Below are 24,019 nucleotides of genomic sequence, written 5' to 3' on the forward strand. Positions count from 1 at the left end.
TTTGTTTTTCCATTGTATTTCCTTCACAGGATGTACCTTGCATGTGTTGTAACAGTTTGTATCATATCCTGGTCCTGTCAAGAGCTGTTTGTTGATCAACCTAGCTTCAATCAGTACTGCCTTGCAGGAACAAAAGCATGTAAAAGAAATTAAGTAAAAAAAAAAAAGTTGGTTTATTTAGTCTGTTAATTAATTCTATGGTAAACAAGTAATCAACAGATTAAGAAGTAGTCTTTATTTTAATTATTAACCCAACTGCCATAACACTGCTCCACTCCTGGGTATACCTGGTGGCTATTTATCAGTATTTATGTGAAAAGCCTTTAGGTTGTGACATTTAATTTTCCACTTTTAAATTTAAAAAATCAGTAATTAAATACCATATTACTGTACAAATTGCTCACAGGGAAGAGGCAGTGACCACAGCTCTCATGACTAGGTACAAGGTAGAAGCAGTAATCGCCGTGCCAGTTGGGATGAGCTGTCTACCTAATCCAGCTCTGCAACTCACACAGGCCAATGCGGCACGATTAACGTGCACAGAACATTTCTTCCTCACCTCCCTAGCTAATTTATTCCTCAAGGCACACAGGGATCATAAATATCCTTAACAAAAAGGGGCTTTGATTCCATGGTTGTAATTATAAGAGAAAGGAACCTCAAAGAAAACCAGAAGACACAGATTGACATTTGATTGCCAAAACCAAGGACCATTTTTGTTTTTGCTAAACAATGCGTCCCTCATTGTTCTCCCTTGAGAGAAAGTATTAGGCTAGTTTCAGCATCCGGCCCAGAGGTTCAAGCAGCGATAAGGAGCATTGCAACACTACAGCACCACAATACAACTCTCATTAACAACAGTCGAAAACCAAGGCTCCTTAAACAAACATTAGGTCTTGCTCACCACAACTAGGTCAGAAGCCTCAACTGCCCTGAGTCCAAGGAGCTCATTTCTGCGAGAGGTGCAGCCTGCTGAAACAGGAGCTCTGAACTAGAGCACACGAAATAGGAAACACAACTGGGGATTTGCAGAAAGCTGTCATGCTTTTAACAATTCCTTATCCTTCTCAGATGTGGCTGTAAACCAAGCTTTTGAACAACAAAGTTCCTGAATTTTAAGAAAAGAGAGTCTCCAACTTACAACCTTGATTTAAACCAGTAAAAATCATCTCACCAAGCAACAATCCAAGGTCACGCTTTAGGCCATAAATATCCCAGCCAAATCACACAGAATCTGTTACAGAAAAAAAAAAGGTGCATTTTTAGGACGGATTTATCCCATTTTAGTACCTTTCACCAGCAAGACAGAGAAAAACGTTTCCTTGTACAGTTCACTGAGGGACTGGGACTAATGCCAGTTTTAAATCTTCTTTAGAAAGTCAGTTTAAAAAAGCCTGGCCCTTGTTACAGAAAGGGGCCACTGGTCTGCAGTAAACTACGTCAAAAGCAGGAGAGACATCCACCACCCAGTCACAGTCATGTGGATCCCAGGTGGTGCCTGCAGCCCCTTCTCCCACTCATTGTGGGAAACCTCTTCATCACTAAGAAGCCCTGGACTCCTCATTGCTCCAAATAAAATATCACTGCTAATCATTTCTCCTTCCCTGCCAGGTCTTTGTCTGCGCACATGTGCTACTGTGTATTTTTAAGTTACGGTTTAAAGCTCTGGGTACCAAATAGATCTGGGCTGGATGGGAGGTAAACTGGAATGAGGCCTCACTGAACGCAGTTACTCCCACCCATCTCAGAAGCACCGCTCTGTCCTCTCCCTTCTCGTGCTGTCCCAGGCACTGCTTCCCATCGCCTGCTGGTGAATGAGCTGATTAACACAATGGTGAAGCGAAGCTTCTCCAGGCATGGCTGTGGTTTCTGACGTGCCACCTGGCTAGCTGCGGGAGGGAAGTCCTTGTCACCCTAAGAAAGAATGAGCTGGAGTTAAGTGAGGCAAACAAACCCTAAAAATAATGCACGTGGGTGATGAGGAAGGGTGGTGGCGTGCTGCAACAATCAGAATAGTTGAGAGTGGGCTACGGTTTCCTCTCCCCACATCTTCTTTTACAGGGAAAAATAACCCAAACTCCTGTTCTGGGGGTGGAGGTGTCAGATCTCAGGGGAGAACTTCTTGCATGGCCAACAATCTTCCTCCCCAGCTTTACAGCAGAGCTGCCTTGCTTGGGGGCCACCTCCTGAAGGGAAGGGGCCAGTGGTGGGCTTCCTCTCCACACCAGGGGACTTCTCCCCTCCTACCTGAGCCACTGTAAGATGCATTTGGGGAAACTTAGTTCTGGAAATACTTAAGTCAGCTGAGACCTCAGCTGCCCCCTGTTTGTACCAACACAAGACCTTGAAGCGAGTAGATCAAAGGGCCTGACCAGACTGACAAACAGACTTTTGATGGATTAAAAGGCAGGACCAGCTCAGAGCAGACTGTTGGCACAAAGGATGGAACAAGAACACGCAGTTGGAATATGAGGAAAAATAACTGGATAAATGGCATCATAGTGACAGCAGCCCAATCCACTGCTAGACCACCTTGCCCTCCTTACAGCCCCCAGTATGATGAAAGTCTGTTTGCAGGGCTGGAAAAGAGAAGACAATAGACATGTAACATAATGAATAACTCTAGCTTTAGATGTGGCTGACCTGAAAAACAGAAAATACACAAAGGGATGACATCTTAACTGTTTTTCTGAGTTCTTCTGACTCACTTGCCAAAATGGGCAGTTTATTCCTTATGGTGACCTGTACTAATGGCTAAATGCACAGCATAAAAAGGTAAGCATGAGAAAGACGGAAGAAGATGACAAAAAAGAAGGCAACTGACTAGGGAAGCAAAAAAAAAAAAAAAAAAAATTTGCTCTTGACCAGGCCTTTTCCTGCATGAGTGCCCCTTTGCGCTGGCACGAACCTCTGGAGCAATTCCACCCAAAGGATACACGGCCAAGGTAGCTTCAGTGTCCACATGTTTCCAGAGGTGGTGCTGCAAGGGGAAAGGAAGCTCGGTCTGATCCAACAGTTGAAAACTTTGGACAAGACTTAGAAAATATGGGTCGTATCCCTAGCTCTGCTCCTCAGTGACTTGAGCTGATCCTGCACTTCTTCCCCAAGACTAAAACAGAGATAAAATGTCACTTTGCAAAAGCAGTAACAGGAGTACCTAGCGGCGTTACCAGTGCCATACATGGGAGCCTTCCCACCCTCTCGCTGGAACAAAAAAAGACGACCTCACATGTTCAGCTTTTGCAGAAACTACAAGTTTTCAAGTATGCACACGCACAGCTCTGGGCAGCATGCGAACCCATCTTCAAGCTGCACTGAAAGTTAGTTTTCACTTTTGTCTTTCATTCAGACCCCAGTTCTTCACAGAGCTGACATTATTACCCAAGAAGGGAGTCAAATTTTCTTGATATTAAACAAACACCTGTCACTGCCACAGCTCCTTACAAAAATCTTATTCAGGTCTTAACAAGTATGGAGACTTTCGGTTCAGCTTTACCACATGCATGGCAGACGCAGAGCCAATCGAGGCATGATCTCATGTATTTGTCATGAGCCCATGCAAATCTTCAGCTTGCAGGAACCGAAACTCTAACTTCCCTTCCTGCTGCTTCATTTTTTAAATTCAATTGTCTAAAATAAGACAGCAAGCAGATATTTACTTTCCTTTCTTTGCTGACGAGCACTGTTGCACAAAACCCTAACTCTTGAGTGATTATGTGCTTTATTAGGAAATTTCTGTGACTGAAGACCAATTCTAACGTCTAGAACCATCCTGCAGGAGAAAGACCAAGTAATTTCCAGTGCAATAAACAGTCCAAAAGGCCTTCCAGGATTCAGAGTCCATGCACACCACTCTTTATCAAAATCAGAACTTCTCCCATTGATTCTAGTTCCTTCTTCTTTAACCAGGAACATGGTCTAAAATCCACTGAAAGCAACAGGACCTTTCATGTAAAGCCTCCGCATTACCATGGGAGTTGGTATGAACTTTTCACGTTCATGGGAAAGGAGGCAAAATCTCAATGGTGATACACATGCAACCAAGTGTACTTCCAAAAAAAAAAAAAAACCAAAACAAAAAAACAGGAAGCAGAAACCACTTAGTATGTTCTCCCCTAGGTGCATTTCATGTAGGTGTCCATTGAGTCTTGAAGAACCCCAGAACTGCTGCACAAGCCTTGTGCAGTGACAGGATGGGGACAAATGCAGCCACTTTTCAGTCCCTACCTGTCCTAAAGGCTACGCAGCAGCGTAAAACTCAAACGCTGTGCTCCTCTGAGACAATGTCCTGGTTTATACTCATATAATGACCAACAACTCCAAGTGGCTGAATGCTCCAGAGAAAAAAAATGTGCTCTTAAAATGCTCTTAACTAACCAGGTAGAAAAACACGAAATCTTCGCAAGCGGAAGTGATTCACAAGTCAAAGTGCCTTTTCCAAGGACTCTTTCAAGCCTTCATTTCCAAGAGACACTAGAGCTTTTATATCGCACACACCCAAAGGCAACTTATTTCCCACCCGACTGTCTGAAAATGAAGGTGCTAAGTTGGACACCCGAAAAACCTTTGTCTGACCAAGATATCCCTGGTGACTTCCTCAGATCTTGATCCTGCAGGCCTTCTTGCGGTCTAGAAGTTTATGCATCCTGGTTTACCAATTTCAATTAAAGAAAAGTGAAGTAAATATTCCCCTCTGTGGCAGGAGCACACTACCCTACCGCCAACAGTGACTGGTGGGTACAACTCTGCTCTCTCTGCGTTATTGGTGTAACTAGCACAGGTAGTCAGCGCAACATGGCAGGCTTCTATAGTATACCCCCTGCTTTGCATCTTATCATCAGGGAATCACCCATCTGTATGTGAACGTTGGCGTGGAAGGAGGTGTGAACGCACACACGGGTGCAGGTTTGCATACAGCTCCCAGTAGAACTGGTTTCAGACTCTGGGAGCTATCACAGCTATATTCAACAACACCGGAGCAAAATCTCACTGCCAGAGCCGCACAAATAGAGCTGCTCCCGTGTTTAGGGGAGAGCTGACTGATTCCCTTGGAGATAACACGTTTCTTTTTCTGACTTTTGGCCACACCAGGCAGTGAGAAAATGAATCTCTACCCCTGTGCCAGGGTGGGGAGGGGGAGAAGGAAAAACAAGTCTCTTTCTGGATGACTAACACAGCCACCAGCACTTGCACTCTGCAGCTCAGCCCTGCTCTTCAACGGGGAGTTGCACAAGACTCCTTTGAAGAGGTTAACACGTTCGCAGTTGGTTCTCATCTGCCTTGCCAGAGGGTCACAGGTAGCTACAACGCCTGTTCCGAAACTTCACGACCCAACTGCACGCAGAGAGCAAGAGTCACTGAACATCACCAGTACCCCAACAGACATGGCTTCCACCAGGCTTTGGGTGGGATTGCAGTAGATCTGGAGAGCAACCACATCCTTACAAGACAAAATGCGTTTGTTGCCAGCAGCTGCTGGCAGGCCTCCACACCCATCTAGAAACGAGCAACTCCTCACGTGCCAGCGCTGCCTGCACAACCTAACAAACAGCTGAGAGGTGTGCAGCCTCCAGAGACCTGGAGTCTGTTTTGAAGTGTGCTGCAAATAACAAACAACAGAAAAAGTCTCCACGCCACCACAAGTGAGACCTGAAACGCTGCCAGAGCCTGCCTCCTCAACTGGGCATCCTGTTTGGGCCATCACATGGGCTGCAGCTGCTGGACGTGCACCTATCTTGCCAGCTTGCCCTGCGCTTGAGAAGGTGGTGGAGCACGGTCCTGCAGCGCTGCAGCCATGCCACACAGCTCTCCTGCCATGCGTGACACCTGCTCCAGCAGCAGGGCCACCACCACTCCTGCACAAGAGGGCATGGAGACGATGCACTAGCGAGACACCAGTTCTGCAGAACTGCTCCTCTCTGGGGACTTACGTCCACCCCAGAGACCTGCTCCTAAGCTCCATCAGGAAGCACACAGGGCATCATGACCTGGTCTGCACCAGCTCACCCCGAGCAGACATCTCCCTGCTCCACTGCACCACTGACACCGCAGTGGTAACATCCCCCTGGGGAGGTTTAGTCTTTTTCCCTCGGGATCATGGTCAAAACCCAGTCAGATCTCAGATGTGCTGCATGTGAGGAACACCACATCTTTCCTCCAGCCACACAAAACACATGTAGTGGGAGAGGGGCAGGAGAAGTGGAAGCAGAGGGGAGCCTGGATGTGTCCGAGATACCTCCTGGCGCTCACAACTGCCCATACCTTACAGATCCTGTACATCACTCTGGGAAGGAGGGAGGTATCTCCTTGCCATACAGTAACAGTGATCTTTCTGCTTGGAAATTAATTTCCTTTATAATCAGTAATAAAAACCAAGTCCTTCCTCACAAGGCATCTCTACCTGTAGACATGCATCAGTTTTGTGGGTCAGAGCACATGGCCTGAAATACGCATGAAATAAAGCTTCAGTGAGTGGTAACCAAGATGAAAACACTTCCTTGTCCTTCCTGCACGGGGATGTATCTGAAGACAAAAAATACGGATGATATGCAAACACAGGTGACAGAAGGCATTCTGACAACACACTGGCAACTTCCCCAGGACGTAGGTGATAACCTCTGGAAAGGCACGACAGCCCAGCTGTGCTCCGAGTGACCCATGGCACATCCAGACCAAGTCCATGGTCACAGTCCCTTTTGGCTGCGGTCATCACCCAGCACCAGTAACTGGCAGAGAACAGAGACAGAAAGCTCTGGTTTCCTAAGATGGCAAGGATACGATCTCCTCTGCATCCTTCCCCCTGAGCTGCTCTCGCTTTCTCTTGCCTTCGGTCACCCAGGAGATGGAAAAAGTACCCTCTTGTTGGGAGAAGGCTCCCAGCCAAACCGCTGGTCTCTGGTTACAGCAAGCGAACAGCCGTCTCGTTGAGAGATGCTGACACCATGTGGGAAAGGCTGAGAAATGCTCCACCGCAGACGCTACACCCTATGCCCACCAAGCCAGAACTCTGCAAAAAAAAATCAGGAAAACTGACCCCTAAAATAAAGGCATGGGTTCAAATAGTATTAGTTGAATTATATTAAAGTCCTCTGTGGGTAATCATGCCAAAAAGCAGAGTAATTTTTGTTTGCTTTAATTTAAATATACTGGAATGGCTTTGATTCACTTTATTTTTACCTCTGAATCAGACTGTCTATGCCTTTTCCATGTGACTTTAAATGCTAAAATTCATAACGTTTCTCACACTTTCCCATAAAAAAGACATCTTCCACGTACCACCTTCCACTGGTTTCGTACCCAGATTTCCCAGACAACTTTGAAAACCATAAATGGCCTTTTTCAGTCACCTCCTACCACTTACGAACCTGCAGGGAACTGCACTGCAGCTGCTGAAGAGTTCAGGTGCACGAGCACCAGCTTGAGCAGAGGGCAGTGCCCTCCTGGGCCAGGGAGCTGTGATTATTTTTCAAGCAGCTGAAGAAAGAAGATTTTTCAAAGTGAACTTTACAAATACGCATTTTTCCCCACTGGCCTCGTTCTGATTTTTAATCACTCCCTGATCTAACCTGTGGAGAGCATAATCTCTGGTGTCACGTGCAGCACCGGAACCTGCACTTCGGTAGCAGCCCTGTGAAAACCGGTTGCCTGAGCACAACCAGAACTTCTACAAAACCCCACAATGAGCCAAATTCCTCAAACCCTGCGCTGCTCCCTGGTCACTACAAAACAGCGGACAGCCTCGGCTTCCAAGCTCTTGTAGATGAACCAAGAAAAAACCCTGCCATTTCAGCCCAGGAAGGCCTCACTTGATGACTCAAAGACTTAGTCACTGTTAAGCAGGTGAGAACAAACTTAGCGGAGGTGTAAATTTTGCACCATAGGAAAGCCAGAGCTGGCAAAAGTTAGAAACCCTCTAGCTGTTACCACAAGTACCATCTGCTGTGGAAATTTCTGTTCTATGTCCCTAAAACCCCACCATACTAACAAATTGCTGGCATTATGTTAGAGAGCAATTCCTTTATTTGTCAGCAAAAAAAAAGCACAGGACAACTTACAGAATTAGACTATTTCTCACACAGTGGAGAAACAAGTTTATTTCAGCCACTTATTTAAGGGGGGGGGGGGTGACCAAACCTCTTAGATGCTCTTCCCATTAAGCCTACACACCTATGCTCCTCCAACATGTGTGAGGTGTAATTTAACTATGCTTTTTTTTTCCTTTAACAGAGGCTAACACGAGGCAACTGCTGTTTTCAATGTATAGGTCAAAATTCCTCCACCTGACACGCTTCCAGCGCCTACTCCCAGGCGAAGCCCTGCGATACGTCATCCTTCTCAACTCTGGTGGTGCCCCACCAGCCAAACCATCAGGAGGGAGCATCGCAGGGCTCTGGCACGTAACTGGCAGCAGAAGTCACTACCTCCCATTTCACCTTCAACCATGCTTAATGCAAACCGAAACCTCCCTGGCTCCGGTAATGCCTCTTTCCCCTGTTTGCATAGAAAAGAAGTCCTTTCTTTGTGGCTTTCTGCAAAAGTTAAATGAACAAAACCAACAAAGATTGCTCCACCTATGCAGATAGCTTTTACCTGAAAGAGATACAGCCCACAACCCACACTCCACCCACCCAAACCTTAAAGAAAGAAACATACAGTGACATAAAATCTATTATCAAGGAAAGTTTGCCTACACCCCCTCACAAAAACACTTCAATATTTTGTTCCCCAAGATGCTGCCAACCCACTTCTCCCCCGCAAAACAGAGCGTGCATAGCAGATAAGGAAGCAGACATTCCTTTTTCACCTAAAGATGTTTTGCTAGACGTTTCCCAAGACCATTAAAAACTAGGATATGTGCAAGAGACAAGGAATTCCTGCTACTTTCTGAAAAATGTCCAAGCAGACCCCCCCAAAATTAGTGATACAATGATACTTAGAATTACAGCTTGTTTGTGCGCCTGGCTCTGCTACGGTAGGACAGACCAGTGAGGTCCTTTGAGGGTCACGCCAGGTCTGCCCATAGAGCAGCCGTGGCCACATTTTGAGCATGTGTCCTACCACCGCCCAGGAAATGTGGATTTTAACACTGACGTCAGTCAAGCACCCAGGTGTGGGCACAGGCGGTGCAAGGCATGCTGTTGAGACAACAGGACTTCAGCAGGTTGGCAGCAGGGAGTGGTGTGATCCTGTTTGTCTGTGCTCTACCCTTCTCCCCGCTGCAAAGAGACTCTAATCAGCTCCCACAGCTCTCATTTCAGTAAAGGCAACCCTTACGCAATTTCCGACACTTGCAGCAAATGCAACGATGCTGAAGGACTTGAGTGGAAGGTCATCCCACCTCTTACCTGTCACATGCCCATTTTCTGGAGTCTCTTCTCCGAGGTGAAGCACTCTCCACTGCTGTGTCCTTCTGGACCACGCATATTCGCCAGCTTTCCCTGCAAAGCAAACATTCAAAAGAACTGGTTCCAGGTTTGACAGGCTCTGGACAGCCCTGTACCAGTCAACCACCCCTGTACCAGTACCAGCTTTCCAGGGACTTTGGTGCCTACCTAAGCTTTCCTACCCCATGCTCTGCCTCCATCTTTGGGGTTCGCTTCCCTCAGTGGAGTGCTTAGCTTGGCGTGGCTCTGTCAATGAGTTCCTCCCCCTGTCAGAGAGCCCTGATTACTTCTTCACCACAGGCTCTGAAGAGCAGCCTGAATGCCTCAACACAAAGAGAAGCTTGGGATCTGGTTCCCAGCCTGCCTACACCTTCCCCACAGGATCCCAGACCAAACACTGAGGAACAGCAAGTCTCAATTCCCAAGCTATAAAACAGGGTCATTAACACTTCATTTCTCTCATCCCCTGTCTGCCTGGATTGTAACATCAGCAGGAAAGGCTATGTGTTTGCACAGCCTCTAGCATGAAAGAGCCTCCAAATGAAATATAAAATAGTAAAAATAATTTTAAATTCCCTGTAGGCGGTTGTAGAAGTAGCAGGATAGGAGAGAAACACATGCTTGGCTTTTAATGACAAAAATAAGCACCCTCCAGGCAGTTAGGAGACCGCTGAGCTCCGTGGTGCAAGGTCTCTCATTGCTTTTCTGGGAAGGGCTGGCAAACCCACACACGCGATGTCGATGTCATGCCAACTACCGCCTGGCAGGTCGTGATCCCATTAATGCCCAGTCAGGACCATTGTCTTGCTGCTTCGTCCTCGTGCATCACACGCAACGCGCACACGAAGCTCACCAGGCTCAGCACGGTCCCTCTGAGTGACACAGGGCACTCTGGCGCTGTGAGGACAGCGCATCAGCCCACAGAAGGCAGAGCGGAAGGAATCCCAGCCCTGCGAGCCCACTCTGCTCCTGTTGGGAGAAGAGGTTGATGGATTTCACCCCATTGAAGGTGCAAAACCATGCCTAACCTCCCCATTTACAAGCCTGCAGGTTCTGCAGCAAAACGAGCCAGGAGCCCGTGAGGGTGATGGACGAGGACACGTGCAGAGGGGAGCGCAGCGGGGAACACGCACCTGGGAGCAAACAGAGGCATTAATCAGTGATGCAGCCGCTTTGACAAACACCTCCGGGGATCGCTGACCTGACACCCCCGCCGCTCCCTGCACAGTCGGCGCTGAGCAGCGCCACAAGGGCCGCGTTTCGGGGAGGACGGCGGCCTGCTGCTGTTGCGGCTGCTGCCCCAGCCACGCTGGGCGGCAGGGGCCCCACAGGCCCCGCGCCACGGCGGATCACAATGGCTGGGGCAGCCGAAACTCGTGGCAGAGAGGGGAAAGGGACACCTTGCGCGCCCCTCACACCCCGCACGCACAGCTCTCGCTCACGCTGTCGCACGCTTGCATGCGCCTTCCTTGTGCACACAGGGCCACGCACACACGCTCCCTGCGTGCGCACAGACGTGTGCAAGCACGTGCCCCCCCCGTGCCCGCACCTGTGCGCTCCCAGGTGCCCACCTGTAGCACACCAACACGCGTGCGCACACACGCGGGTGCAACCGCACACCCACGCACGGTGTGACCTCACCCCACTGTGCACACGCGTCCACCCGCCTGCGCACACGCAGCGCTGCCAACGCGCATGCGTGCAACCACGCGCGCGCCCGCCCCACGCCCGCGTGATTCCCGCCCTCCCTTGCGCCCCCCCCTTCCCGCCGTCACCCCGTCGCACAGCGCCCCCTGGCGGGACGCGGCGGGCCCAGCGCACAGCCCCAGCGCGAATCCTGCGGGCGGCTCTGCCGGGCCACGTGACCGGGCCTGACCACTCCCGCCCCGCGTGGGAAAGGAGCGGGGAACGGAGTGGGGCGGGAGCCCTGTCACCCCCCGCGGCTTGGAGCAGCCTGAAGCTGGGAGGGCGCGCAGCCGTGCGGGCCGTGAAGTGCGGGTGGAGCGCCGCTGAGGGAAAATGGCGGGAAGGGGGAGACGTAGCAGAGTGCGACCCGCCTTGCTCTGGAGGGCACGGGGTGGGCAGGGGGACACAGGGAGAGAGGAACTACAGAAATGCTTCAAAAAGGGCACTGTGAAGGAAAATGGGGTCTGCAGGGAAAATGGGGCCTTTCCTTCCTGTGAAGGAAAATGGGGTCTGCGGTGGGGGGGCATACAGGGCACCTCCTGCACGACCTGGCCGAAGTGGGGAGAGCTGTGCGCCTGCGAGCTCCATGGTGGGCTGGGTAACACCACGCTGGCTTTGGTGTAATGCGGTTATCTGTGCATGGGGTCACAGGGAGCAATGCGTTAGTAAGCAGGGCTGCCAAGTAACACCTTGTCTAGGAGGGCTTTATCACCTGAAGAGGAGATTTGAAAGAATAAAGGACTAATCAGAATAATAATAAAATTATTAAGTAATAAAACAAGTAACTTTATAATAAAAAAAGTTGGTTTTATATAGCCTAGCAGGAACCCTGCATAACAATGTAATTCTTGTGTGAAAATATAAACTACTAACCTTGAGAGAAGGAACAGCAGCGTCATAACTTTAACATAACAAGGTACTTTCAGAATGCCCCCGCAGGTGCTGGGATGTCGGATGGGAACATCCTGAGGGAGCACAGACATGCGAGCTGAAACCAAGAAAAGGGGGCTCCAGGAATTTAGAAACAACTGATGAGGTGGAACAAGCAAGGACACTGGGAACCAACACAGACAAGTCGGTAAGAAGCTGCCTTGGCAGCAAGAACAAAGAAAAACAAAAGTCTGAGTTCACGCAGCGCACACGGTGATGAAGAGGAGGAAACAACCACCAGCTGAAGTAAACGACCAGCAGAGGGACTGCGACTCCAGAGAACAGACATGGTAGGACGCAGAGACCAGGACATAGCCTCTCTCACCTGGGTGGAAACTTATTATAATGATTTCTCAAAAAATTAATGAATATGTAACCAAGTCCTCGGGAATTCTGTGAATATGTGTGTCTGTGATACATAAATACTGTATGTGTTGCTTAACACGTTGTGCATGTTTGAAGGAGCGATCCCCCATGTGCCCAGCACTGTAATAAAGAATACCTGCTTAATAGTTACCTGGACTGTTAAGCTTCTTTTATTATAGCTTTTTCGGCTTTAGCCTCTCAGGAAAGACAGGAGAAAGCTGGTCAGAATACGAAGTCTTGTGACTGTGATGGTTTAGCCTCAGTCACCACACAGTTTCTCGCTCACCCTCCGTCTACCCAGCAGGATGGAGGAGAGAACTGGGAAGAAAGGAAAATTCATGGGTTGAGATGAAGACAGTTTACTAAAATAATAAAGGAAAATTACAATAATAACAGAGGATATTATTATATACAAAGTGAACAACATACAATTTCCCACCACACCATGTCCCAATGACCAATACAGCCCGTCCCGAGCAGCGATCACAGAAATGAAACCAAGCAGCAAGCAAAGAAGTGAAAAGGAGCCAGCAAGGGAGAGGGAACAATGCCAGCGAACAAGAGACTGAGACAGGTGCCAGGAAGGCAACTACTTTCCTGCTGAAAATCACAAACCGATGCCAGCACATCTAAAGGACCATAGACATTCCCGCTCTGGGCTTTACTGGATGACAAGCTGTCCAGTGTTTACCACCTTGATCTGCTGACCACTGCAAAAAAAAAAAAAAAAACAACCCTTAAAATGGCCTTTAAACAAAGACCTATTTGTGGACCTGTAGGTGTGCTGGCAAGGGCTGGTGAGGAGGAGCCAGAACTTTCAGTGCTGGCACTTTCGGTGCAGGAGCAATCGTCCGACATTCAATATTTTTAGCATTTTTTTCCTGTGGGCATCCGGATTGAGGTGATGGAAAACGTCAAAGCGCAGGTTGTCTAGGAAAGCCTGGAGTCCCAATGTTTGTGGGACTCTAGATGCGGTGGCAAGAACCAGTGAGGGGCAGCAAGAGCTTTCACAGCTAGCACTTCTGGTGTGGGAGCAATCGTCCGACACCCTCCACTTCAAGGTGGCTTTAAGGCCTTTTTTTGCATGGAGCAGCGTAGCTGAGGTGATGGTAAGTGTCAGCACTGCTCATCCAGGTTTCATAGTTTAGCCCCACTCAGGACAAAGCTACCCCCTCTCTCACTCACTCCCCCCCACCCTCCAGTGGGACAGAGAGAAGAATTGGTAAACAAAAGGCAGCAAAACCCATGGGTTGAGATAATACAAAAAATAATTTTTAGAGGTAACAGAACAAAACAAAGTTGAAATGGAAAACCATTACAGTGCAATAGCTCACAGCAAATCCTGATGCTCCATTTCCTCCCAAGTAGCAGGAGGCTCTCCTCGGCACCCTCCTCACTCACACACTGGGCATGGTGTCACATGGGATGGAACAGCCCTTGGCTAATTTGGGTGAACTTACCCCAGCTTTTGGCTAATTAGTAACCTATCCCAGCTGGGTGCCCCAGCCACAGAGGCCACCAACTCCAGTTCTCCTCTCAGCTCAGGTGAATATTCATAGAATCATAGAATCATAGAATGGTTAGGGTTGGAAGGGACCTTCAAAGGTCATCTAGTCCAACCCCCCTGCAAGGAGCAGGGACATCCCTGACTAGGTCAGGTTGCTCAGAGCCTCATCCAGCCTGGCCTTGAACGTTTCCAGGGATGGGGCCTCCACCACCTTTCTGGGCAACTTGTTCCAGTGTTCTATAACTCACATCGTAAAAAATTTTTTCCTAATTTCTAATCTAAATCTACCCCCCTCTATTTTAAAACCATTACCTCTCGTCCTATTGCAACAGGCCCTACTAAACAGCCTCTCCCCATCTTTCTTGTAGGCCCCCTTGAGGTATTGGAAGACCGCTATCAGGTCTCCCCGGAGCCTCCTCTTCTCCAGGCTGAACAGCCCCAACTCTCTCAGCCTGGCCTCATAGGAGAGGTGCTCCAGCCCTTTTATCATCTTTGTGGCCCTCCTCTGGACCTTCTCCAACTGGTCCATGTCCTTCTTGTGTTGGGGGCTCCAGAACTGGACACAGTACTCCAGGTGGGGTCTCACCAGGGCACAGCAGAGGGGGAGGATTACCTCCCTCGACCTGCTGGCCACGCTCCTCTTGATGCAGCCCAGGATGCGGTTGGCCTTCTGGGCCGCAAGGGCGCATTGCCCACTCATGTTGAGCTTCTCATCCACCAGCACTCCCAAGTCCTTCTTGGATAGGAGCATACAGACATATCACTCCCTTAGTCTATGCACCATCCCTCCAAATGTCCGTTGAGTTTATCCAGTCCATAACTTTGGGCACCATCTGTCACAACAGTCAGGGTAGGACAGACAGCGCGATGTTTGTTCAGATAGTGAACTGGTGCGACTGGTTTAACATGGTCATGGTCTGCAGACTAAAGAGGTCTGTCTCGAGTTGGCTGGGTGCTAGTTGCTAGAGCCAGTTCTGGTTCCCTCACTGCTGTATTTTGCTCTGTTTTATCCAAGTTCATTCTTTGTTGGTCTAGGTGATTTTTACAATAATACTTTTGGTACAATGTAAGTCTCTCAGGGCAGGGAGCAGGAGGAAGCAAAGAGGGACGTATAACAGCTAGATAATGACATACAGTACTATATAGTAATTAACATCATGCAGTTCAAATTATTGGCTCTTTTCACCTAAAATCAGATCTCTTTGAGGGACACATCAGACTTCCCCATCCTCCTGCATTACCCACCAAGTACACTCAGGTCCTTGAGCAAAAGCAATCCCATGCATGGGTTTGCCTTTGCCCAAGGGAGAAATGACCCAGACTGCCTTCCCCAGCATACTCCTTACGTGCACCACAGGGACTTTATCCCCTTCGACAGTACGTAGCAGTTCAGATTGGGCAGGGCCAGCTCGATTGGTGGGTCCTTGAGTGTTGACTAAGCAAGTGGCTTTTGCTAAATGTTTATCCCAATTTTTGAAGGTTCCACCACCCATTGCTCTCATTGTAGTTTCCAGCAGTCCATTGTACTGTTCAATTTTCCCAGAGGCTGGTGCGTGATGGGGGATGTGATATACCCACTCAATGCCATGCTCTTTGGCCCAGGTGTCTATGAGGTTGTTGTATGGTGGGGCCTCTTCAGCACACATCGTCTCTTCCTCTGGTGGCTTTCCAAAATCTTTGCCTTCTGGCCGGTCTGTAATTACTTCTAATATGCCTGGGCGATTGGGGTTTCCTATTCGAGCCCGCTGAATGAGCAGTGCAACCCACTTGCTCCATCCGTTGCATGATGCATAGAGGGGGCCCTTGCTTTGAACATCCACCCCAGCACCGGCAGTCGGAGTGCCAGGAGGAGCTGTGTTTCTGTACCAAACACTTCTGAAGCAGCTTGAACTCCTTCATATGCTGCCAATATTTCTTCTTCAGTTGGAGTATAGCGGGACTCAGAACCTTTACATCCCCGGCGCCAAACCCCAAGGAGTCAACCTTGAGTTTCCCCTGGTGCTTTCTGCCAGAGACTCCAGGTAGGGCTGTTCCCCCAGTGGCGGTGTAAAGCACATTTTTTACCTCTTCCCCTGTCCAGACTGGTACAAGGGCTACCACACTTTAGTGCCTCAGCACCCCGGACAGCTTGGAAAACACGGCTGTAACTGTCCCAGCGCAAGCTGTTCAGGAAAGCACAGAGATGCGATGTTCGCGTGCTTTTAGCGCTGCTCGCAAGAAGCCTCCGGAGCAGGCACTTCTCGTGCGGCAACAACCGTGCCTGCTACGATCTTTCCTAGCCTCTTTTCCTCCGGGCAGCCGGCTTTAGCTGATGTGAAGTGTTGGTGGGCAAATCATCCAGAGAAGAGTCGCAATGCTTCTGCGCTGTTAGCAAGAGCGAGTGAAGAGCAGCAAGAGCTTTCCTTGCTGACCCTTTTCACGTGGGAGATTAGCTGGACATTTGCCGGTTTAGTGCCTTGTTTCTTCTGCGCAGCTTGCACAAAGCTCATTGCGGCTTTCGTGGTTCGAGTTGTGCATCGCCGGAGCTCTGCGAAAAAGAGCGAGAGAAGAGCCGCGAAAGCTCCGAGTGCGGCCAGCTCGCGTGTAGCCGCGATGATGCACTGTTCGCCGGTTGGAGGGCGACTGCCTTCTGCGCGGCTGCTTCCAAGTTGACGGTAACTGCCAGCGTGCTAGCTGTGTAGGACAGTGAAGAGGCTGACGTGTGTGTGTCCGTAGAGCTGCTAGAAAGCGTACGTGAAGAGCAGGAAGGGCTTTCAGAGCAGCCGGTTCTCGTCTTGCACAGTCGCCACACATCCGCACTTTTAGTGCCTCAGAACCCCGGACAGCTTGCAAAACACGGCTGTAACTGTCCCAGCGCAAGCTGTTCAGGAAAGCACAGAAACGCGATGTTCGCGTGCTTTTAGCGCTGCTCGCAAGAAGCCTCCGGAGCAGGCACTTCTCGTGCAGCAACAACCGTGCCTGCTACGATCTTTCCTAGCCTCTTTTCCTCCGGGCAGCCGGCTTGAGCTGATGTGAAGTGTTGGTGGGCAAATCATCCAGAGAAGTGTCGCAATGCTTCTGGGCTGTTAGCAAGAGCTTTCCTTGCTGACCCTTTTCACGTGGGAGATTAGCTGGACATTTGCCGGTTTAGTGCCTTGTTTCTTCTGCGCAGCTTGCACAAAGCTCATTGCGGCTTTCGCGGTTCGAGTTGTGCATCGCCGGAGCTCTGCGAAAAAGAGCGAGAGAAGAGCCGCGAAAGCTCCGAGTGCGGCCAGCTCGCGTGTAGCCGCGATGATGCACTGTTCGCCGGTTGCAGGGCGACTGCCTTCTGCGCGGCTGCTTCCAAGTTGACGGTAACTGCCAGCGTGCTAGCTGTGTAGGACAGTGAAGAGGCTGACGTGTGTGTGTCCGTAGAGCTGCTAGAAAGCGTACGTGAAGAGCAGGAAGGGCTTTCAGAGCAGCCGGTTCTCGTCTTGCACAGTCGCCACACATCCGCACTTTTAGTGCCTCAGAACCCCGGACAGCTTGCAAAACACGGCTGTAACTGTCCCAGCGCAAGCTGTTCAGGAAAGCACAGAAACGCGATGTTCACGTGCTTTTAGCGCTGCTCGCAAGAAGCCTCCGGAGCAGGCACTTCTCGTGCGGCAACAACCGTGCCTGCTACGATCTTTCCTAGCCTCTTTTCCTCCGGGCAGCCGGCTTTAGCTGATGTGAAGTGTTGGTGTGCAAATCATGCAGAGAACAGTCGCAATGCTTCTGCGCTGTTAGCAAGAGCGAGTGAAGAGCAGCAAGAGCTTTCCTTGCTGACCCTTTTCACGTGGGAGATTAGCTGGACATTTGCCGGTTTAGTGCCTTGTTTCTTCTGCGCAGCTTGCACAAAGCTCATTGCGGCTTTCGCGGTTCGAGTTGTGCATCGCCGGAGCTCTGCGAAAAAGAGCGAGAGAAGAGCCGCGAAAGCTCCGAGTGCGGCCAGCTCGCGTGTAGCCGCGATGATGCACTGTTCGCCGGTTGGAGGGCGACTGCCTTCTGCGCGGCTGCTTCCAAGTTGACGGTAACTACCAGCGTGCTAGCTGTGTAGGACAGTGAAGAGGCTGACGCGTGTGTGTCCGTAGAGCTGCTAGAAAGCGTACGTGAAGAGCAGGAAGGGCTTTCAGAGCAGCCGGTTCTCGTCTTGCACAGTCGCCACACATCCGCACTTTTAGTGCCTCAGAACCCCGGACAGCTTGCAAAACACGGCTGTAACTGTCCCAGCGCAAGCTGTTCAGGAAAGCACAGAAACGCGATGTTCGCGTGCTTTTAGCGCTGCTCGCAAGAAGCCTCCGGAGCAGGCACTTCTCGTGCGGCAACAACCGTGCCTGCTACTATCTTTCCTAGCTTCTTTTCCTCCGGGCAGCCGGCTTGAGCTGATGTGATTTGTTGGTGGGCAAATCATCCAGAGAAGAGTCGCAATGCTTCTGCGCTGTTAGCAAGAGCGAGTGAAGAGCAGCAAGAGCTTTCCTTGCTGACCCTTTTCATGTGGGAGATTAGCTGGACATTTGCCGGTTTAGTGCCTTGTTTCTTCTGCGCAGCTTGCACAAAGCTCATTGCGGCTTTCGCGGTTCGAGTTGTGCATCGCCGGAGCTCTGCGAAAAAGAGCGAGAGAAGAGCCGCGAAAGCTCCGAGTGCGGCCAGCTCGCGTGTAGCCGCGATGATGCACTGTTCGCCGGTTGCAGGGCGACTGCCTTCTGCGCGGCTGCTTCCAAGTTGACGGTAACTGCCAGCGTGCTAGCTGTGTAGGACAGTGAAGAGGCTGACGTGTGTGTGTCCGTAGAGCTGCTAGAAAGCGTACGTGAAGAGCAGGAAGGGCTTTCAGAGCAGCCGGTTCTCGTCTTGCACAGTCGCCACACATCCGCACTTTTAGTGCCTCAGAACCCCGGACAGCTTGCAAAACACGGCTGTAACTGTCCCAGCGCAAGCTTTTCAGGAAAGCACAGAAACGCGATGTTCGCGTGCTTTTAGCGCTGCTCGCAAGAAGCCTCCGGAGCAGGCACTTCTCGTGCGGCAACAACCGTGCCTGCTACGATCTTTCCTAGCCTCTTTTCCTCCGGGCAGCCGGCTTTAGCTGATGTGAAGTGTTGGTGGGCAAATCATCCAGAGAAGAGTTGCAATGCTTCTGCGCTGTTAGCAAGAGCGAGTGAAGAGCAGCAAGAGCTTTCCTTGCTGACCCTTTTCATGTGGGAGATTAGCTAGACATTTGCCGGTTTAGTGCCTTGTTTCTTCTGCGCAGCTTGCACAAAGCTCATTGCGGCTTTCGCGGTTCGAGTTGTGCATCGCCGGAGCTCTGCGAAAAAGAGCGAGAGAAGAGCCGCGAAAGCTCCGAGTGCGGCCAGCTCGCGTGTAGCCGCGATGATGCACTGTTCGCCGGTTGCAGGGCGACTGCCTTCTGCGCGGCTGCTTCCAAGTTGACGGTAACTGCCAGCGTGCTAGCTGTGTAGGACAGTGAAGAGGCTGACGTGTGTGTGTCCGTAGAGCTGCTAGAAAGCGTACGTGAAGAGCAGGAAGGGCTTTCAGAGCAGCCGGTTCTCGTCTTGCACAGTCGCCACACATCCGCACTTTTAGTGCCTCAGAACCCCGGACAGCTTGCAAAACACGGCTGTAACTGTCCCAGCGCAAGCTTTTCAGGAAAGCACAGAAACGCGATGTTCGCGTGCTTTTAGCGCTGCTCGCAAGAAGCCTCCGGAGCAGGCACTTCTCGTGCGGCAACAACCGTGCCTGCTACGATCTTTCCTAGCTTCTTTTCCTCCGGGCAGCCGGCTTTAGCTGATGTGAAGTGTTGGTGTGCAAATCATGCAGAGAACAGTCGCAATGCTTCTGCGCTGTTAGCAAGAGCGAGTGAAGAGCAGCAAGAGCTTTCCTTGCTGACCCTTTTCACGTGGGAGATTAGCTGGACATTTGCCGGTTTAGTGCCTTGTTTCTTCTGCGCAGCTTGCACAAAGCTCATTGCGGCTTTCGCGGTTCGAGTTGTGCATCGCCGGAGCTCTGCGAAAAAGAGCGAGAGAAGAGCCGCGAAAGCTCCGAGTGCGGCCAGCTCGCGTGTAGCCGCGATGATGCACTGTTCGCCGGTTGCAGGGCGACTGCCTTCTGCGCGGCTGCTTCCAAGTTGACGGTAACTGCCAGCGTGCTAGCTGTGTAGGACAGTGAAGAGGCTGACGTGTGTGTGTCCGTAGAGCTGCTAGAAAGCGTACGTGAAGAGCAGGAAGGGCTTTCAGAGCAGCCGGTTCTCGTCTTGCACAGTCGCCACACATCCGCACTTTTAGTGCCTCAGAACCCCGGACAGCTTGCAAAACACGGCTGTAACTGTCCCAGCGCAAGCTGTTCAGGAAAGCACAGAAACGCGATGTTCGCGTGCTTTTAGCGCTGCTCGCAAGAAGCCTCCGGAGCAGGCACTTCTCGTGCAGCAACAACCGTGCCTGCTACGATCTTTCCTAGCCTCTTTTCCTCCGGGCAGCCGGCTTGAGCTGATGTGAAGTGTTGGTGGGCAAATCATCCAGAGAAGAGTCGCAATGCTTCTGGGCTGTTAGCAAGAGCTTTCCTTGCTGACCCTTTTCACGTGGGAGATTAGCTGGACATTTGCCGGTTTAGTGCCTTGTTTCTTCTGCGCAGCTTGCACAAAGCTCATTGCGGCTTTCGCGGTTCGAGTTGTGCATCGCCGGAGCTCTGCGAAAAAGAGCGAGAGAAGAGCCGCGAAAGCTCCGAGTGCGGCCAGCTCGCGTGTAGCCGCGATGATGCACTGTTCGCCGGTTGCAGGGCGACTGCCTTCTGCGCGGCTGCTTCCAAGTTGACGGTAACTGCCAGCGTGCTAGCTGTGTAGGACAGTGAAGAGGCTGACGTGTGTGTGTCCGTAGAGCTGCTAGAAAGCGTACGTGAAGAGCAGGAAGGGCTTTCAGAGCAGCCGGTTCTCGTCTTGCACAGTCGCCACACATCCGCACTTTTAGTGCCTCAGAACCCCGGACAGCTTGCAAAACACGGCTGTAACTGTCCCAGCGCAAGCTGTTCAGGAAAGCACAGAAACGCGATGTTCGCGTGCTTTTAGCGCTGCTCGCAAGAAGCCTCCGGAGCAGGCACTTCTCGTGCGGCAACAACCGTGCCTGCTACGATCTTTCCTAGCCTCTTTTCCTCCGGGCAGCCGGCTTGAGCTGATGTGAAGTGTTGGTGGGCAAATCATCCAGAGAAGAGTCGCAATGCTTCTGCGCTGTTAGCAAGAGCGAGTGAAGAGCAGCAAGAGCTTTCCTTGCTGACCCTTTTCATGTGGGAGATTAGCTAGACATTTGCCGGTTTAGTGCCTTGTTTCTTCTGCGCAGCTTGCACAAAGCTCATTGCGGCTTTCGCGGTTCGAGTTGTGCATCGCCGGAGCTCTGCGAAAAAGAGCGAGAGAAGAGCCGCGAAAGCTCCGAGTGCGGCCAGCTCGCGTGTAGCCGCGATGATGCACTGTTCGCCGGTTGCAGGGCGACTGCCTTCTGCGCGGCTGCTTCCAAGTTGACGGTAACTGCCAGCGTGCTAGCTGTGTAGGACAGTGAAGAGGCTGACGTGTGTGTGTCCGTAGAGCTGCTAGAAAGCGTACGTGAAGAGCAGGAAGGGCTTTCAGAGCAGCCGGTTCTCGTCTTGCACAGTCGCCACACATCCGCACTTTTAGTGCCTCAGAACCCCGGACAGCTTGCAAAACACGGCTGTAACTGTCCCAGCGCAAGCTTTTCAGGAAAGCACAGAAACGCGATGTTCGCGTGCTTTTAGCGCTGCTCGCAAGAAGCCTCCGGAGCAGGCACTTCTCGTGCGGCAACAACCGTGCCTGCTACGATCTTTCCTAGCTTCTTTTCCTCCGGGCAGCCGGCTTTAGCTGATGTGAAGTGTTGGTGTGCAAATCATGCAGAGAACAGTCGCAATGCTTCTGCGCTGTTAGCAAGAGCGAGTGAAGAGCAGCAAGAGCTTTCCTTGCTGACCCTTTTCACGTGGGAGATTAGCTGGACATTTGCCGGTTTAGTGCCTTGTTTCTTCTGCGCAGCTTGCACAAAGCTCATTGCGGCTTTCGCGGTTCGAGTTGTGCATCGCCGGAGCTCTGCGAAAAAGAGCGAGAGAAGAGCCGCGAAAGCTCCGAGTGCGGCCAGCTCGCGTGTAGCCGCGATGATGCACTGTTCGCCGGTTGCAGGGCGACTGCCTTCTGCGCGGCTGCTTCCAAGTTGACGGTAACTGCCAGCGTGCTAGCTGTGTAGGACAGTGAAGAGGCTGACGTGTGTGTGTCCGTAGAGCTGCTAGAAAGCGTACGTGAAGAGCAGGAAGGGCTTTCAGAGCAGCCGGTTCTCGTCTTGCACAGTCGCCACACATCCGCACTTTTAGTGCCTCAGAACCCCGGACAACTTGCAAAACACGGCTGTAACTGTCCCAGCGCAAGCTGTTCAGGAAAGCACAGAAACGCGATGTTCGCGTGCTTTTAGCGCTGCTCGCAAGAAGCCTCCGGAGCAGGCACTTCTCGTGCGGCAACAACCGTGCCTGCTACGATCTTTCCTAGCTTCTTTTCCTCCGGGCAGCCGGCTTTAGCTGATGTGAAGTGTTGGTGTGCAAATCATGCAGAGAACAGTCGCAATGCTTCTGCGCTGTTAGCAAGAGCGAGTGAAGAGCAGCAAGAGCTTTCCTTGCTGACCCTTTTCACGTGGGAGATTAGCTGGACATTTGCCGGTTTAGTGCCTTGTTTCTTCTGCGCAGCTTGCACAAAGCTCATTGCGGCTTTCGCGGTTCGAGTTGTGCATCGCCGGAGCTCTGCGAAAAAGAGCGAGAGAAGAGCCGCGAAAGCTCCGAGTGCGGCCAGCTCGCGTGTAGCCGCGATGATGCACTGTTCGCCGGTTGGAGGGCGACTGCCTTCTGCGCGGCTGCTTCCAAGTTGACGGTAACTGCCAGCGTGCTAGCTGTGTAGGACAGTGAAGAGGCTGATGTGTGTGTGTCCGTAGAGCTGCTAGAAAGCGTACGTGAAGAGCAGGAAGGGCTTTCAGAGCAGCCGGTTCTCGTCTTGCACAGTCGCCACACATCCGCACTTTTAGTGCCTCAGAACCCCGGACAGCTTGCAAAACACGGCTGTAACTGTCCCAGCGCAAGCTGTTCAGGAAAGCACAGAAACGCGATGTTCGCGTGCTTTTAGCGCTGCTCGCAAGAAGCCTCCGGAGCAGGCACTTCTCGTGCAGCAACAACCGTGCCTGCTACGATCTTTCCTAGCCTCTTTTCCTCCGGGCAGCCGGCTTGAGCTGATGTGAAGTGTTGGTGTGCAAATCATCCAGAGAAGAGTCGCAATGCTTCTGGGCTGTTAGCAAGAGCTTTCCTTGCTGACCCTTTTCACGTGGGAGATTAGCTGGACATTTGCCGGTTTAGTGCCTTGTTTCTTCTGCGCAGCTTGCACAAAGCTCATTGCGGCTTTCGCGGTTCGAGTTGTGCATCGCCGGAGCTCTGCGAAAAAGAGCGAGAGAAGAGCCGCGAAAGCTCCGAGTGCGGCCAGCTCGCGTGTAGCCGCGATGATGCACTGTTCGCCGGTTGCAGGGCGACTGCCTTCTGCGCGGCTGCTTCCAAGTTGACGGTAACTGCCAGCGTGCTAGCTGTGTAGGACAGTGAAGAGGCTGACGTGTGTGTGTCCGTAGAGCTGCTAGAAAGCGTACGTGAAGAGCAGGAAGGGCTTTCAGAGCAGCCGGTTCTCGTCTTGCACAGTCGGCACACATCCGCACTTTTAGTGCCTCAGAACCCCGGACAGCTTGCAAAACACGGCTGTAACTGTCCCAGTGCAAGCTGTTCAGGAAAGCACAGAAATGCGATGTTCGCGTGCTTTTAGCGCTGCTCGCAAGAAGCCTCCGGAGCAGGCACTTCTCGTGCGGCAACAACCGTGCCTGCTACGATCTTTCCTAGCCTCTTTTCCTCCGGGCAGCCGGCTTGAGCTGATGTGAAGTGTTGGTGTGCAAATCATCCAGAGAAGAGTCGCAATGCTTCTGGGCTGTTAGCAAGAGCGAGTGAAGAGCAGCAAGAGCTTTCCTTGCTGACCCTTTTCACGTGGGAGATTAGCTGGACATTTGCCGGTTTAGTGCCTTGTTTCTTCTGCGCAGCTTGCACAAAGCTCATTGCGGCTTTCGCGGTTCGAGTTGTGCATCGCCGGAGCTCT

This window comes from Chlamydotis macqueenii, chromosome 25 (assembly GCF_036417535.1).
Source record: "Chlamydotis macqueenii isolate bChlMac1 chromosome 25, bChlMac1.mat, whole genome shotgun sequence".
Taxonomy (NCBI): domain Eukaryota; kingdom Metazoa; phylum Chordata; class Aves; order Otidiformes; family Otididae; genus Chlamydotis; species Chlamydotis macqueenii.